Below are 13779 nucleotides of genomic sequence, written 5' to 3'. Positions count from 1 at the left end.
GTGGTTTGTGCTTGTCATAATGATGTCCCCCAGGTGGCTCCCCCTGGAGCTGATCTGTGTACATCCAACTGGGTGGAGACTTTACAGTAGATGCAGGATATGCTGAAGGATTATCTCTGAACTGGTCTGGGAATGCCTCAGAAAAAGAGTTGAAATGAAATAAGAGGAATCTCCATCAAGTTTATGAGCATATTTTGCATAAAGCAGTTTGCATGTTGCAAAAATACATCTTCGATTTATCCCCATTTGAAGTCTATTCATTGTGCAGTTACAGAGGGTGATAACACTGCTCAGTCTGACTCTTAGGTCTGGCAATCTTAACCACCTTAGAGAGGCTGACAGACATGTCACAACAGGGTGTGCAAAGCTGATGCAGTCATCACCACATTGTACACGATGCCCCACAGTAAGCATTGTTAGTATTCATTGATTTATAATCTGTAGTTAATATGTTCTGTCAAGTGTATTTTCAAGTGTAATATGAATAAAAGCATGTGTTGCATAAATACAGTAATCCCTCGCTATATCGCGCTTCGCCTTTCGCGGCTTCACTCCATTGCGGATTTTATATGTAAGCATATTTAAATATATATCGCGGATTTTTCGCTGCTTCGCGGGTTTCTGAGGACAATGGGTCTTTTAATTTCTGGTACATGCTTCCTCAGTTGGTTTGCCCAGTTGATTTCATACAAGGGACGCTATTGGCAGATGGCTGAGAAGCTACCCAGTTTACTTTTCTTTCTCTCTCTCTTGCGCTATCTGTGATCCTGACGTAGGGGGTGTGAGCAGGGGGGCTGTTCGCACACCTAGACGATACGGACGCTCGTCTGAAAATGCTGAAAGATTATCTTCACGTTGCTACCTTCTGTGTGCAGCTTTTAACTATGCTGCACGGTGCTTCGCATACTTAAAAGCTCAAAGGGCACGTATTGATTTTTTTATCTCTCTCTCTCTCTCTCTCTGCTCCTGACGGAGGGGGTGTGAGCTGCCGCCTTCAACAGCTTTGTGCCGCGGTGCTTCGCATACTTACAAGCCAAACAGCCCTATTGATTTTTTTGCTCCTTTGAAGAGGAAGATATGTTTGCATTCTTTTAATTGTGAGACTGAACTGTCATCTCTGTCTTGTCATTGAGCACAGTTTAAACTTTTGAAAAAGAGACAAATGTTTGTTTGCAGTGTTTGAATAACGTTCCTGTCTCTCTACAACCTCATGTGTTTCTGCGCAAATCTGTGACCCAAGCATGAGAATATAAAAATAACCATATAAACATATGGTTTCTACTTCGCGGATTTTCTTATTTCGCGGGTGGCTCTGGAACGCAACCCCCGCGATGGAGGAGGGATTACTGTAATTGCAATTTCCTTTCAAAGAGAACCAGCATCACTGACATTAACTTCAGCCCTGTCAACAGCAGGATGGGGTCTTCTCCAATTTGTGAGGGCCTCAGGACTTCCCTGTTAATGAGGCACAGAGGATCTTCATTCAGAGGTCCACATGAAGATCCACTATAGTAATGGCAACAAAGAGCAGCTGTATAACAAGATTTTGACCCATACTTTAAAAATAAAAATCTGACTTTGGCAGCAACATCTGCTCCTGGTGAATACATCTTGACAGTAATGATAAAAAACAAGAGAGTCAGATGGGGGGAGGGGTGATGTTAGAGCGCCTGAGCTTATTCATTGCAGCAGGAACAACACACATGTTGATCTTTATTTTCTTTCAGTACATGTGCCTTCCCTGTTTATTTATATATCTCTCCCTGTCTGTCTCTCTATTACGCAGTGCTCTGACTGTCTGTGTGTTATGGATCTTAAAAATAACAGTTATAAGGAAAGTTGTTCCTGTTAATTGCAGTCTCAATTGTTAAAAAAATATTTTAAAAGGAGCATCCCACATGAAAATATAACGATCTCATTAACTGACAGTGCATACCAATTTATAAATTTTATGTCCGTTTGAGGTTAAAAAGAAAAAAAAAAGCAACACTTCATCCCCAGTGGGGAATCGAACTCAGGTCTGTGAGGCGGCAAAGCTGTTGTGCTGTAAGAGGCAAATCTTAACACGCTACGCCACAGAAGTTGTTGCCCAATCCTTGAAGCTTTTGTGAAAGTGTTTATTTGATCTTTGGAACTCAGGCTTTACACATTCCATAGTTTATGCCTACTACATTTTGTAACATTTATTACTAAAATATGACAAAGTTTCTGTTTTAACAATGTGTTTACACAGATTACTTTAGAAACGGAACACGCATGAAATGCGTGTGTTCCAAATAACGATCTATTTCCACTGTAAAACTCCACTTCACTCCCAGATAATCAATCAAGGCATGAGCTGGGAAAAGTTCGCTCACATTCTAAGTCGGTGGGGGGATGGAATAGCCGGCTGCTGGCAGCTTGTCTTTTATCAGCACATTTAGAGGACAAAGGATGCTGGCGGAGAGGTGTGAACGGATTTAAGAAGCGATTTAAGGTGGGTCGAATCTACGAGTTTTTTCGTAGGCTCTGGTAATTCTAGTGTTAAGGAAAAGAGTTATTCTGAGTTTAATATTACAATCTGAAAAGAAAAGAGCTGAAAACCCTTCGTATTCTCATTGTCTTTGTGTTTTTGTTAGTTTTTCTTAATGATATTTCTAACATTTTAATCTCTGCATAAAAGTACAATAGAATGTCTAACACTCTGAACTTTAGTCTAACATATATGATACTTACCAAGTAACAAAAGCTTATTGGCTATTTTTCTATAACATTATCTTCAGAGACTTGGACCTTTGTCTTTAGAGTCCTGGTGCTTCCTGCCTTGCTATATGGTTGTGAGACATGGATGCTATCCAGTGACCTGAGAGGAAGTCTGGACTTCTTCAGTACTGTGTCTCTTTGGAGAAACTTAGGTACTGCTGTCTGGAATTTGTGTCAAATGAGCAGTTGCTCACAGAGCCCCAAATGTGGCACATTACCTGCATTGTGACGGAGTGTCAGTTACGGTACTATGGTCACATGGCACAATTCCCTGAAGGTGGTCTGGCTTTCAGGATCCTCATTGCTGAGGACCCGAGCAGCTGGACAAGGTCAAGGGGATGCCCACGTAACACCTGGCTACGGCAGATGGATGGTCATTTCCAGAGGGTGGGACTGAACCACATGTCTGCCTGTAGGGTTGCCAACCGGGATCCTGAACTGTTTCGTCGTGTGGTGGGGGCGGCACCACTCTGTACCAGTGTATGCTCCCACACCTGACCTGACCTATGTTCAGACTTATATATAGAAAAAATAACTATAATTAAGCAGAGAGGGATAGATTTATTGGTAAATCTAGAAAGTAATACAAATATATAATTCCAAAATATTTTAAAATAGGTTCAGAAATTAAAAAGGCATGGGAGGGATTCATCTTCTTTTGTACAGAAACTACATTTTGGGAATATATTTGATGAGGGATTAGTGAAAACTGATGAACAATACATGACACGTTGTACTGTAATTCTAATGCATAGTAATGTGAGAGATGAAGATTTCTTAAAACAGGTACCATAAATATACGATTTTAGGTATATAATTTACAAGACAAAATTTCGTTATCACATGTATGCATTTCAGGAAAAGTCTATATAGATTTAAGAATGAAGTAAGCCAGTTCCTATTTTCAAAGGCACCTCAAACAAGACTTAACAATACAAATAGCCAAATAACTCAAAAAAAGCAAATGAAGCAGTTGTCTTACTCTATAAATAATGAAAGTTTATACTGGCCTGCCCGGTGTTTTGCGAGGTGCTGATTTACTGAAACTATTTATATCAATTTATTCTAAAAGGTATATGGCGTTAATGGGATACAGAAGTAAAAATGCACATTTACAGTGCCAGCCAACATAAAGGAGTGGTACAGTCTCTACTCGCAGTATTTCATGCCCAAACCACCATGTTATGTGCTTGGCTAGCAAAAATGAGCAAAAGGTGGCACTTGTGATGCATCATTTGTTTCTTATAAATTGCTTAATGTAATTATGCACTGGTGCTAGTCTAAATCAATTTAATAAAAAATATTACAGCAACTACTGTAAGTCATTTGCTGTTCTGAAAAACTTTATGAAGAGTAAGCTGACTACTTTGAGTTTATATGCTTTGTAGAAGGTTATGTTTTACACTTTCTCTGAACATTTGTGTTTGCTATCACAGTGGAACAATACTTTCATTTTAGAAACTTCATATTGGAAATATAATCAATTTAAAGAAATGACCATTACTTGATTTATTGAGCATTGGTTTATTTTAAACAGATTGGAACTGCACGTTTTGCTCAAAATATGCAATTGGCATATAATTTACCAATTGCTAACCATAAAAGCAGTGCACTTCTAAGTTTACACATCTGCCAGTAAAGCAAATTAAGCAATATTTGTAGTGCTCTTTTCATAGACCTGATTAAAGTTCTAGTGCTAGTGATCCTTCAGACAAAAAGAGAGTAATTTTTGGCTGTAAATTTGGCATGAATAACTTCATGGTTTACTATACAACTGTGTTTCCCCGAAAATAAGACCTACTCTGAAAATAAGCCCTAGCATGATTTTCAGGCTGCTCTGTAATATAAGCCCTACACCAAAAATAAGCCCTAGTCAAGATCGTCAGCTGAAACTTAAGGTGCTTAAGGCCAGGTTTATACTTCACGCAATGTGACGTGTGTGCCCAAAACATCCATTAAATTCCGAGGACACCACAATATCTCAGAAAAGGATGTATAATGATTACACCCATCAGTTCAGGGATGCGCCCATTACAGCAAGCATCGGCACAAGACAGAAACAAAATCCCTGGATGGGGTATCAGCTCAACGCAAGGTGAACACATGCGCACACACATACACTATCGTCATTGCAGCTTCACCAAATCCACAAATCTTCATGTCTTTGGATGGAAAATTGAGTACACTGTGGAAACCCACCAGGAAAACATGCAAACTCCAGGCAGGGAACACCAGCGACGTGACTCCCTGCGAGACAGCAGCGCTACCACTCTGCCACTGTGTAACTATTAAAAGTATTCATTATTTAAACAAAGTTAACGATTTATCTGTAAAATGTAACATACATATTTTAATGTATTTCATCATGAAAGTGATATCAAGTATAAATCTAAGAATTCTAAATGTGCAGAGAGCCTGGAATATTATAAATTTAATGTGTTCTGTGTGGCGATCTATTGCTGCTTGCCTCCGCTGTCAGGTCAGGAGGAAGCCCCAGAAGCGCCTAATTGATTAACAACTGGGTCGGTTTTAAGATGATGTTTATGACAGTCTATTTTAATGATAAAGTAAACTATGAGATTAAAGTGGACATTTCGAGTTTAAAGCCAAAATTTCCACTTTAATCATAAAGTAGACATTTTCATTATGTCCTTATTTTTTTTTCCTCTGTGTCTCAAATACGCCGCTGTACATTCTGATGGTATTGTGAAAGTGCAGAAAAAAAAAAAAAGTCGGCACAGAAGATGTGAGATTTTTAAAATGTATTGTGTAATTACTTTGGGGAATATGCGATACTTGAATATAAATGCAACATGAATACATTTGATTGTCGGCATTTTGCTTCACCACATCGAACCATTCATCAAACATCGAAGCACACACATTGATACTGGAGGATACTAAAAGCGGCTGGAGATAGCAAGATATTCAAGCTGGAATATAGGGTTTGAATGTGGAGAGTTATGATGATATTCCAGAAGGTGACATGACTGTATTTGGATAAATGTACTGTATATAGTTGTACATGCATAAATATAAGTTATCCCCAGAAAATAAGCCCTAGTGCATCTTTTGGAGCAAAAATTTATATAAGACCTGGTCTTATTTTTGGGGAAACACGGTAATAACAAAGAAAACAAAGAAAAACAAACCATAAGCTGTAGTGTGATCAAAATGTTTTTAGTTGGATGTTCATGGATTTAAGTTTTTTGCCAAAGGGATAAGTGTGTTATGTCACTGCGTGTTTATCAATGATCCTTGAAAGTGATGTACAAGAAAATTATACAGAAATTAACTTAAGATGCTTACTCTAAACTTTCATGTTATTCAGCTTAATACAAATACAGGTCCACAAACTCCTGTGTTCCACTCATGCTAATATGAAGTTGGGACTTGCATTTGTAATTAGAAAACAGTTTTTAATATTACAGATATTTTATCTAAAATAACATTTAATTCACGTTACATATATGCTTTGATGCATTTTTGTATATGGAAAAATATCCTGTATAAAACAATGGTCATATGCAGTTTTCTTTGTGTTTGTGTTAATTTATATGATTTTAGACTTTTCCCCACCACCAAAGCCATTACATACTTCTTTGATTCCAGTAACATTCTTAATGTTAGTGGAATAAATAATAGTGGAATATCGGATATGCAGACTCCTCTCCCCTTGGCAAAATTCATGAGGCTGAAGTTGGATGCTTGCTTTTGGCTAGCTACGTTCGTAGAGTATTTGCTTATAGCCAGCTAGTTATTCAAATATGTGATGTAAACTACTTTCTTTTTCTGTTTCAACAATAAAATTAAATGAATTAGTTATTTAATAAAAGTCCCACTTTTTGTCCCTTCACAGTTACAAATGGATTACATTATGTTGAGCCAAGGTTATTATAGTCTTGCCTTTTTATATTAGTTTTTATTTCTATATTTCTTCTTACCTTACTCAGAAATTCAGCATAGATTTAGTTTCCCTTCATCATGTATTTTTAGTTTTGATTTAGTTTTTATTTCACAAAAACATTTCTATTTTATTTTTATATCTGTTAGTTTCAGATTTAGTTTCAGTAATTATGGTGTGGTTAAAAAGTTACTATGGAGTTTAGTTTTGTGTCACAATCAGTCAGAACAGTTCACTTAAATGGTTTGGATATAATATGAGTTTAATGTTAGTGGAAGATTACTACACTACATAGTTTATATGCATTTTCTAAACCCACTTATCCAGAGCAGGATGGCAAGAAACCTGGAGCCTATCCCTGCAAGTTTGGATGCAAGGCAGGAAAAATCCCTGGTATGCAATGTGTACGATATGGCTGATGTTAAGAACAAAAAGAATATGATATTACGACTATCTATTTTGAGAGAGAGAGAAAAATTGAAGAAACGGGGACAAATGTTTTAAAACATAATTCTGCTCCTGGATTTTTTTCACGATATCAGGTATTATGAGCTATGAATGTAAACTAAACAAGATAAATTAATAAATATAGAATAAATACAAAACCATATTAGTATGTTTAGTTTTTCGCCAGTTGGCAGACTCTCTTCACCTACCTACCTGTAGCCCAGTAGAGACATTACCAGCTCAGGAATTTTACAAGGCTTGTATCGCTTCGTTTCTAAACGACCTTTTTAAAGCAAAAGTGATTGGTCAGCAAAAATATGCTGATCATGTATGTCGTCCTAGTCAGTCTCAATCAGTGATGTTTTATTTTCAATAAAGATTTCTCCAGTGCGAAGTGGCAGGTGAATTATTGTGAACAAAACACAGATGGTAAAGGTTTTGTTGACCAGCACATTCCGTCTTCAGATTGTTGAATTACATATTGCTTTACAAGAAGCACAAAGAAATGCAACAGCTCATCATAACGGACATCAGCCTCATGCAGCCTGGAATTTGGCTTAGTGAGTGCTGCTGTTTAATAGTTACTGTGTACATACTGCATCTTGGGCTCAGTTAGAAATACAGCTAAAATTCCATAATTAATGAACAGACTGAAATTCTGTAAGGCAGCGGTTTTCAAACTTTTTGCACCAGGGACCCTTATTATATTCCAGGCCTAGCTCGCGGACCCCTATATTGAACAAGTAAAATTTTATAACGTAAAATGCAATCAAAATAACGGACATACAAGTTCCATAGTACCTTCTTCACTGTCACTATGACTACTATAACAGAAAATCATAAATTAACAAGTAATGCAGAATAAATTTTCATTACGCTTATGTGCATGCAATAATTATGGAACAAAGTAATTTTTAAAAAATTATTAGACTACCATTGGTTTCGGTTAACACTAATAATATCAGTGGGAAAGATGTGCTTGCTTTGATTTGCACAAACTGTCAATTCTCTGTGCTACTTTTGATAAGCTCACACACAAGTCACTTTCAATGGCCAGTCTGGATCTGTACTTGTTCTTCATATTCGTAAGTGCTGAAAATGCAGTTTCACACAAATATGCTGTTGCAAACGGTAACAAAATCTTGACTGCCTTGTTGGAATATCAAGGGATACTCAGAAGCCCCACTCAACCAAAAAGATGGCAATGATTGCTGCTTGAACTTACTGTATTTTGTAAGCTGTGATCGCATGACAATTCAGCTAACTCCTCCTGCTCACGCCCAGCGAGGTCAGTTGATTCAACATCAAAAGGACTGCGGACCCAATCAAAATTAGCAATGTTATCATTCAAGAAGTATTCATCAAAATGGCCAGCCAGCGACTGCAAATGCTGCTCAACATCACAAATTATGAGATCAGCGTTGATCAACGAATTGTTGCAGATGTAATCATCCAAGATTGGAAAGATGTCTAAAACCTTCTTGTTAATTCTTGTTTTCCATATACTAAGCTTCTTCTTAAATGCTGCAATCTTGTCATGACTTCTTAAGATGTTTGAATCTCTTCCCTGAAGTGACAAGTTCAGCTCATTTAGTAAGTTGAATATATCAGCCAGATAGGCAAGTTTGCCTAGCCAAATGTTATCAGCCATGACTGAAGCTAGGTTAGCATTACATTCCGTTAGAAATACCAGTAGTTCTTCTCGAAGTTCAAATACACGTTGCACTATTTTGATAGCCATCATAATTTTGTATGGAGCAAAAGATTCAAATGCTCAGCCCCCAACTCTTCACAAAGAACTGCAAATGTACAAGCATATATTGGTCTGGTTTTAATCAAATATACAACTTTGATGCAACCAGACAAGATTTCAGATAGTGATTGTGTCATGTTCTTCACTGCCAGTGATTGCCGATGAATCATACAATGTGTCGCTGTGATGTTAGGTGCTTTGTTCTTCACACGCGTCACAACTCCAGAATGCTTCTCGGTCATGGATCCTGCACCGTCCGTGCAAATGCCTATGTACCGACCCCATGACAGACCTGACTGTGAAAGGAAATTGTCGAGCACTTTGAAAACCTCCTCGCCAGTTGTTCTGCAAGGCATTGGATGACATAAAAACAAATCTTCTATCATTTCCCCTTCTCAACAGTATTGCACAAAGGCCAGCAGTTGTGCCTGGTTGGCAACGTTGGTGCTGTCATCCAGTTGTATTGCAAAATAACCTTTCAGTCTGTCAATTACTTGGGCTTTTATATCATCTGCCATGTCGTCTATCCTTCTTCCAATTGTGTTGTCAGACAGTGGAATTCCTTTCAGTTTTGCAGCACATTCTTTGTCTAGAACTGTTTCACACATATCAACTGTAGAAGGAAGAATTAAATCTTCAGCAATCGTGTGCACTTTCTTAGCGCAAGCCACTCTCAATGCCACCAAATAGGATGCTTTTCAGCAATTTTTCGTTTGGTATCAATGACGACTTAAAAAATGTTGTCTTCTTGACATATTCTTCCTTCTTTCTTTGGAAAAATATTTTCGGTTTGCCAGCTAAATCAGGATGGTTCTTCGTTAAATGCCTTTTCAATTTGGCTGGTTTCAAAGCTTCATTTGACAAAATTTTGTTACAAATCAGACACTGCGGTCTATCTGAATTTGAAGCACATTCGACAAAACCAAATTTAACCTAATCCTCGTCATATTTTCTTAACTTTGGTGTTGGCTTTCTCTTGCATCTTGATAAGTCATTAGCTTCTGATTCTGAATCGTCAAAACTGTCATCTTTTTCGTGTAACGGCAACTCTGTTTTCTTACACTTCCATTCCCTACCTACGGCAAACAACTAAATAATTATTTACTTAGGAACTACAGCGAATGTGAACGACATAGGCCAGTTATGCCAGTAGACAGAGTTTATTATAGTATTACCATATTATTAAACGCTCTGGCTATACATTTTAATTTTGACAACAGACTAGAATACATCTTATTGAAATTTGATGTCACTGTAGCACGCATAGAATAATTAAAACCAGCATCACTAACATTACTAAAATATTAAATGGTCTGACTATGACTGAAATACCCATAGGGTACTGAAGCGTTTCGAAAGTAACTGTGATAATTAACGAGATGCTGCATTATTATGGAACTACGCAGTGTTAATTAATGGATATTTCACAACGCCCTCGTGGACCCTGCTGTATCCTTCGCAGTCCCCCTTCAGTCCTCGGACTACAGTTTGAAAACCACTGCTGTAAGGGATTTTTCTGTATCAGATCCAGTGAACAAAAGCCACCAAGCACATTCAAAGCAAAATTATCACCTTGATATGTTTCACTAACACTTGATCATGTTATCACTATTAACTCCTGAAGAACTGTCACTTTTAACACACAGTAAATCGCTTTCTATTTCACACACTTTACATGCCCGTATTCAGCTTGCTCTGTCACTGCAAATGCTACAAATGCACACACCCTCGGTCACCAGCCACCAATCACTGGATGAATATATGCTTGTGGTGGATGACTTTCTATTTTAGAGTTAAAAGTTAAAAGGACTAAAGACTGATGGCAAGAATATTTATTCAAAAACATTAAACTATTAATTTATTTCAGATAGTCTTTCCAGTTACTTTAATAGTTTCATTTAGTTTTACTTTTTCATTTTGGTTTTGTTATTTTACTTGTTTACAAAAATTTTTTTACTAATAGTTTCAGTTTTGATTTTAGTTTTCGTTAACTATAATAACCTTGTGTTGAGCCACCTTAATTTTGACAGCTTTGAGACAAAACAAACGCATTTTGTTAAATTGCTGTTTAGTTTTACCCAGCCCAACACAATATTGACAGCTGGGTGTCCTGACTGAGAGAGTTGGTGTTACCTTTTCAGGTCAGGATGACATAATGAAAGGACAGAAAGTGGTCTGTCACACAGGGTTATGTGCACCCCCAATAGAGCAGGATGCAGCATCCCTCTGGTGGAAATCCCATGTGCATAGGATTTTACTGAAGGGCTAAAAACAAATAATTAAATTGACCTTGTATATAATCAGTTGTACATTAAATAGTACCCCTTGTCACTGTACAACTTGGGCAGTCATTGATATAATAGTACAGAAGGGCTAAATAATGATACTTCACCATTAAATGAAGGCATAAACATAGAATATTGGAAATCAGAATACCATCAAATACTTTAATATACCATTTGGTGTATGGTTCATCCAATTATCAATCCTATTATGCCTTTTCATTACTTTGATCATATTCAACAAATCACTACAGATTAATTACATGGCCCAGGGAAAAAAGTCTTGAAACGCCCATCACCACTCATTTAAAAATGTAAACATGGATTAGCTGTAATCCTTGCATCTGGAGAATAACCCCCAAATAAATAAAATAGGTATATATCGGGATCCCACATGGTCTACTGGATGATGTAAACTGTTCAAATTTCAGAATTAGGAGGCCATGATGCACATGTCAGCTCCTGAAAAAAAATTATTAGGATCGCTGCTCTAAATTAATCAGGAATAAAATCTTAAATGCATTTCATAGCAAAGCCACTTTAAATTGTAAAACAAAACCCTAAACCCAGATAGAATTGTATTAAACAAGAAGAAAGACAATAGATCAATGGCAGATCAATGATTATGTTAAAAAAAATATATATATCAAAAAAGTTGAAGATAAACTGACTGGTTCTCAATTGCCAACAGGTAAATATTTGATAATGCTCACGAAAAGATAACATGTGTGGCTTACACCAACAGACATACTTTATTGGAAATATTGTAAAATTTTAAGAAAATACTGAAGATCATGTGATTCCTTTAAACCAACTGGCACTAAAGTATGTCTTGAAATTTGAGACATCTTCCTGAGAGTTCTGTACTACAAGCTTGACCCACACTTTTTGGTCCTTAATTCCTTTCTTCAACATGCTACACCACTTACATATCATGTAGTTTTACTGGCTCATTTCATGTGTCAAGATTTAAGCCAGCTCATGTTTGTTAAACCTCTACCTCCAGTGGAGATTGGGGAGTGTATCAAGAATATAGGTACAGAGGATTTTGGTTTTGGATCATAGGGTTGGGATTCCAGAGTGGACTATATGATACATTGGTTCTGTTTTTGTACTTTATTTTATATTTTCATTTGATAAAAAAAAGTTTTATTTTGTTAACATCATGGTTGTATTTGACTCTCCGAGGAACAGATTCGGATGTGCATAATGCTTCGATTCCTCTCTAAGCAGGACATGGGTCATTAGACCATAGATGGTGTGCCACTTGCTCACAGATTCCTCTAACAAATGCCTCCTTATCTGCCCAGGCAGCCATCTTTCTCAGTTCCTGGTACAGGCTGGAGTTGCCATCAAGCCATGCGCTATGAGTCCTCTCGATGATATAAAGAGTGCCCTGAGAGATAAAACACCTCCTTCTGGGAACACTGGTAACACCAACACAACCCTCAACAACCTTCAGGGTCTTGTCACAAAAGGTCTCCCACATCACATTAGGATCGGCAGTCGCACCCTAGTTCGTAAGTTCCTCACACAAACTTGTCAGAAACAGCCTGATCTTGGTGTCTGGCCAGGTCCAGCCTCATTTCCCTAGTAGGTGATGGCCTGCTGGACCTAAGCTGGATTTGTAGAGTAGCAATAACAAGTCTGTGGTCAGAATTCACAAACTGGGCACTTATGTAGACCCTGCAGACCTTTTGCAAAGTCAAGGAACATGGAGCCACTTTCACCAAGGTCACTAGACCCATGGGGACCAACACAATCCTCATAGCCAGCCTCTCAGTGTCAGTGGTTGCATTGAAGTCACCCATGACTAGAAGAGTGTCACGTTGCGGACACCCATCAACCATTGAGTGAAGTTCTGAATAAAATGTCTGTCTAAACGAGACATCACTCACTGTAGTCGGAGCATACACTGAGACAACATACAAGGAACCCAGAGAGTGCCGTAATCTGAGTCTCATGATATGCTTGTTGACAGGAGTGACATCGGGCAGCATCGGAAGAAGATGATCCGCCACAGCAACAGCTACTCCCTCAGAATGACAGCCATCAGAGTGACCAGACCAATGAAAGTGTACCCACCTACAGAGATCTGGCCAGTCCCAGGTCTGTGCACCGCAGAGAGTGTTGCAACTGGAATGTGGAGTTTACAAAGCTCCTTCGACAGCAAAGGAAGATGAATATCATACTGGAGCGACATGCATCTACCTGGATGGGAGCCTCAAATTGGGACCCCAGTGCTGGCATGCAGCAGGCAAAGCCTCAGCGCCATACCAGTCCTGATTTACAATAGGCCTGACCCCATTGGTTCTCTGACGGTTTTGACTCTTCCAGGTCATCTGAATCAGTTCCTTGGAGAATTGCAAAAGTGCGGCTGATGGAACGATCCTTATGGATGACACTGTAATTGTGACCCGCTGGGCTGGTTACTTTGAGCAGCAGTTTAAAACTTATCCTCCAGCTAGGATGATGGATATCTCTGGGTCCACAGTTCTTCAGGCAGATCCTCCAATTAGCTGTGAACCACCCAATCTCACTGAGATTGCACAGGTGGTGAACCAGCTGAGTGTAGGGAAGGCTGCGAGGATCTGTGGTATCTGGGGTGAACTTCTCCAGGCTGGTGGTAAGGCTGTCCTCCTAGCATTGCA

This window comes from Erpetoichthys calabaricus, chromosome 5 (assembly GCF_900747795.2).
Source record: "Erpetoichthys calabaricus chromosome 5, fErpCal1.3, whole genome shotgun sequence".
Lineage (NCBI taxonomy): Eukaryota > Metazoa > Chordata > Cladistia > Polypteriformes > Polypteridae > Erpetoichthys > Erpetoichthys calabaricus.
The sequence above is the reverse complement of the archived record's forward strand: the minus strand, read 5'-3'. Positions refer to the sequence as shown.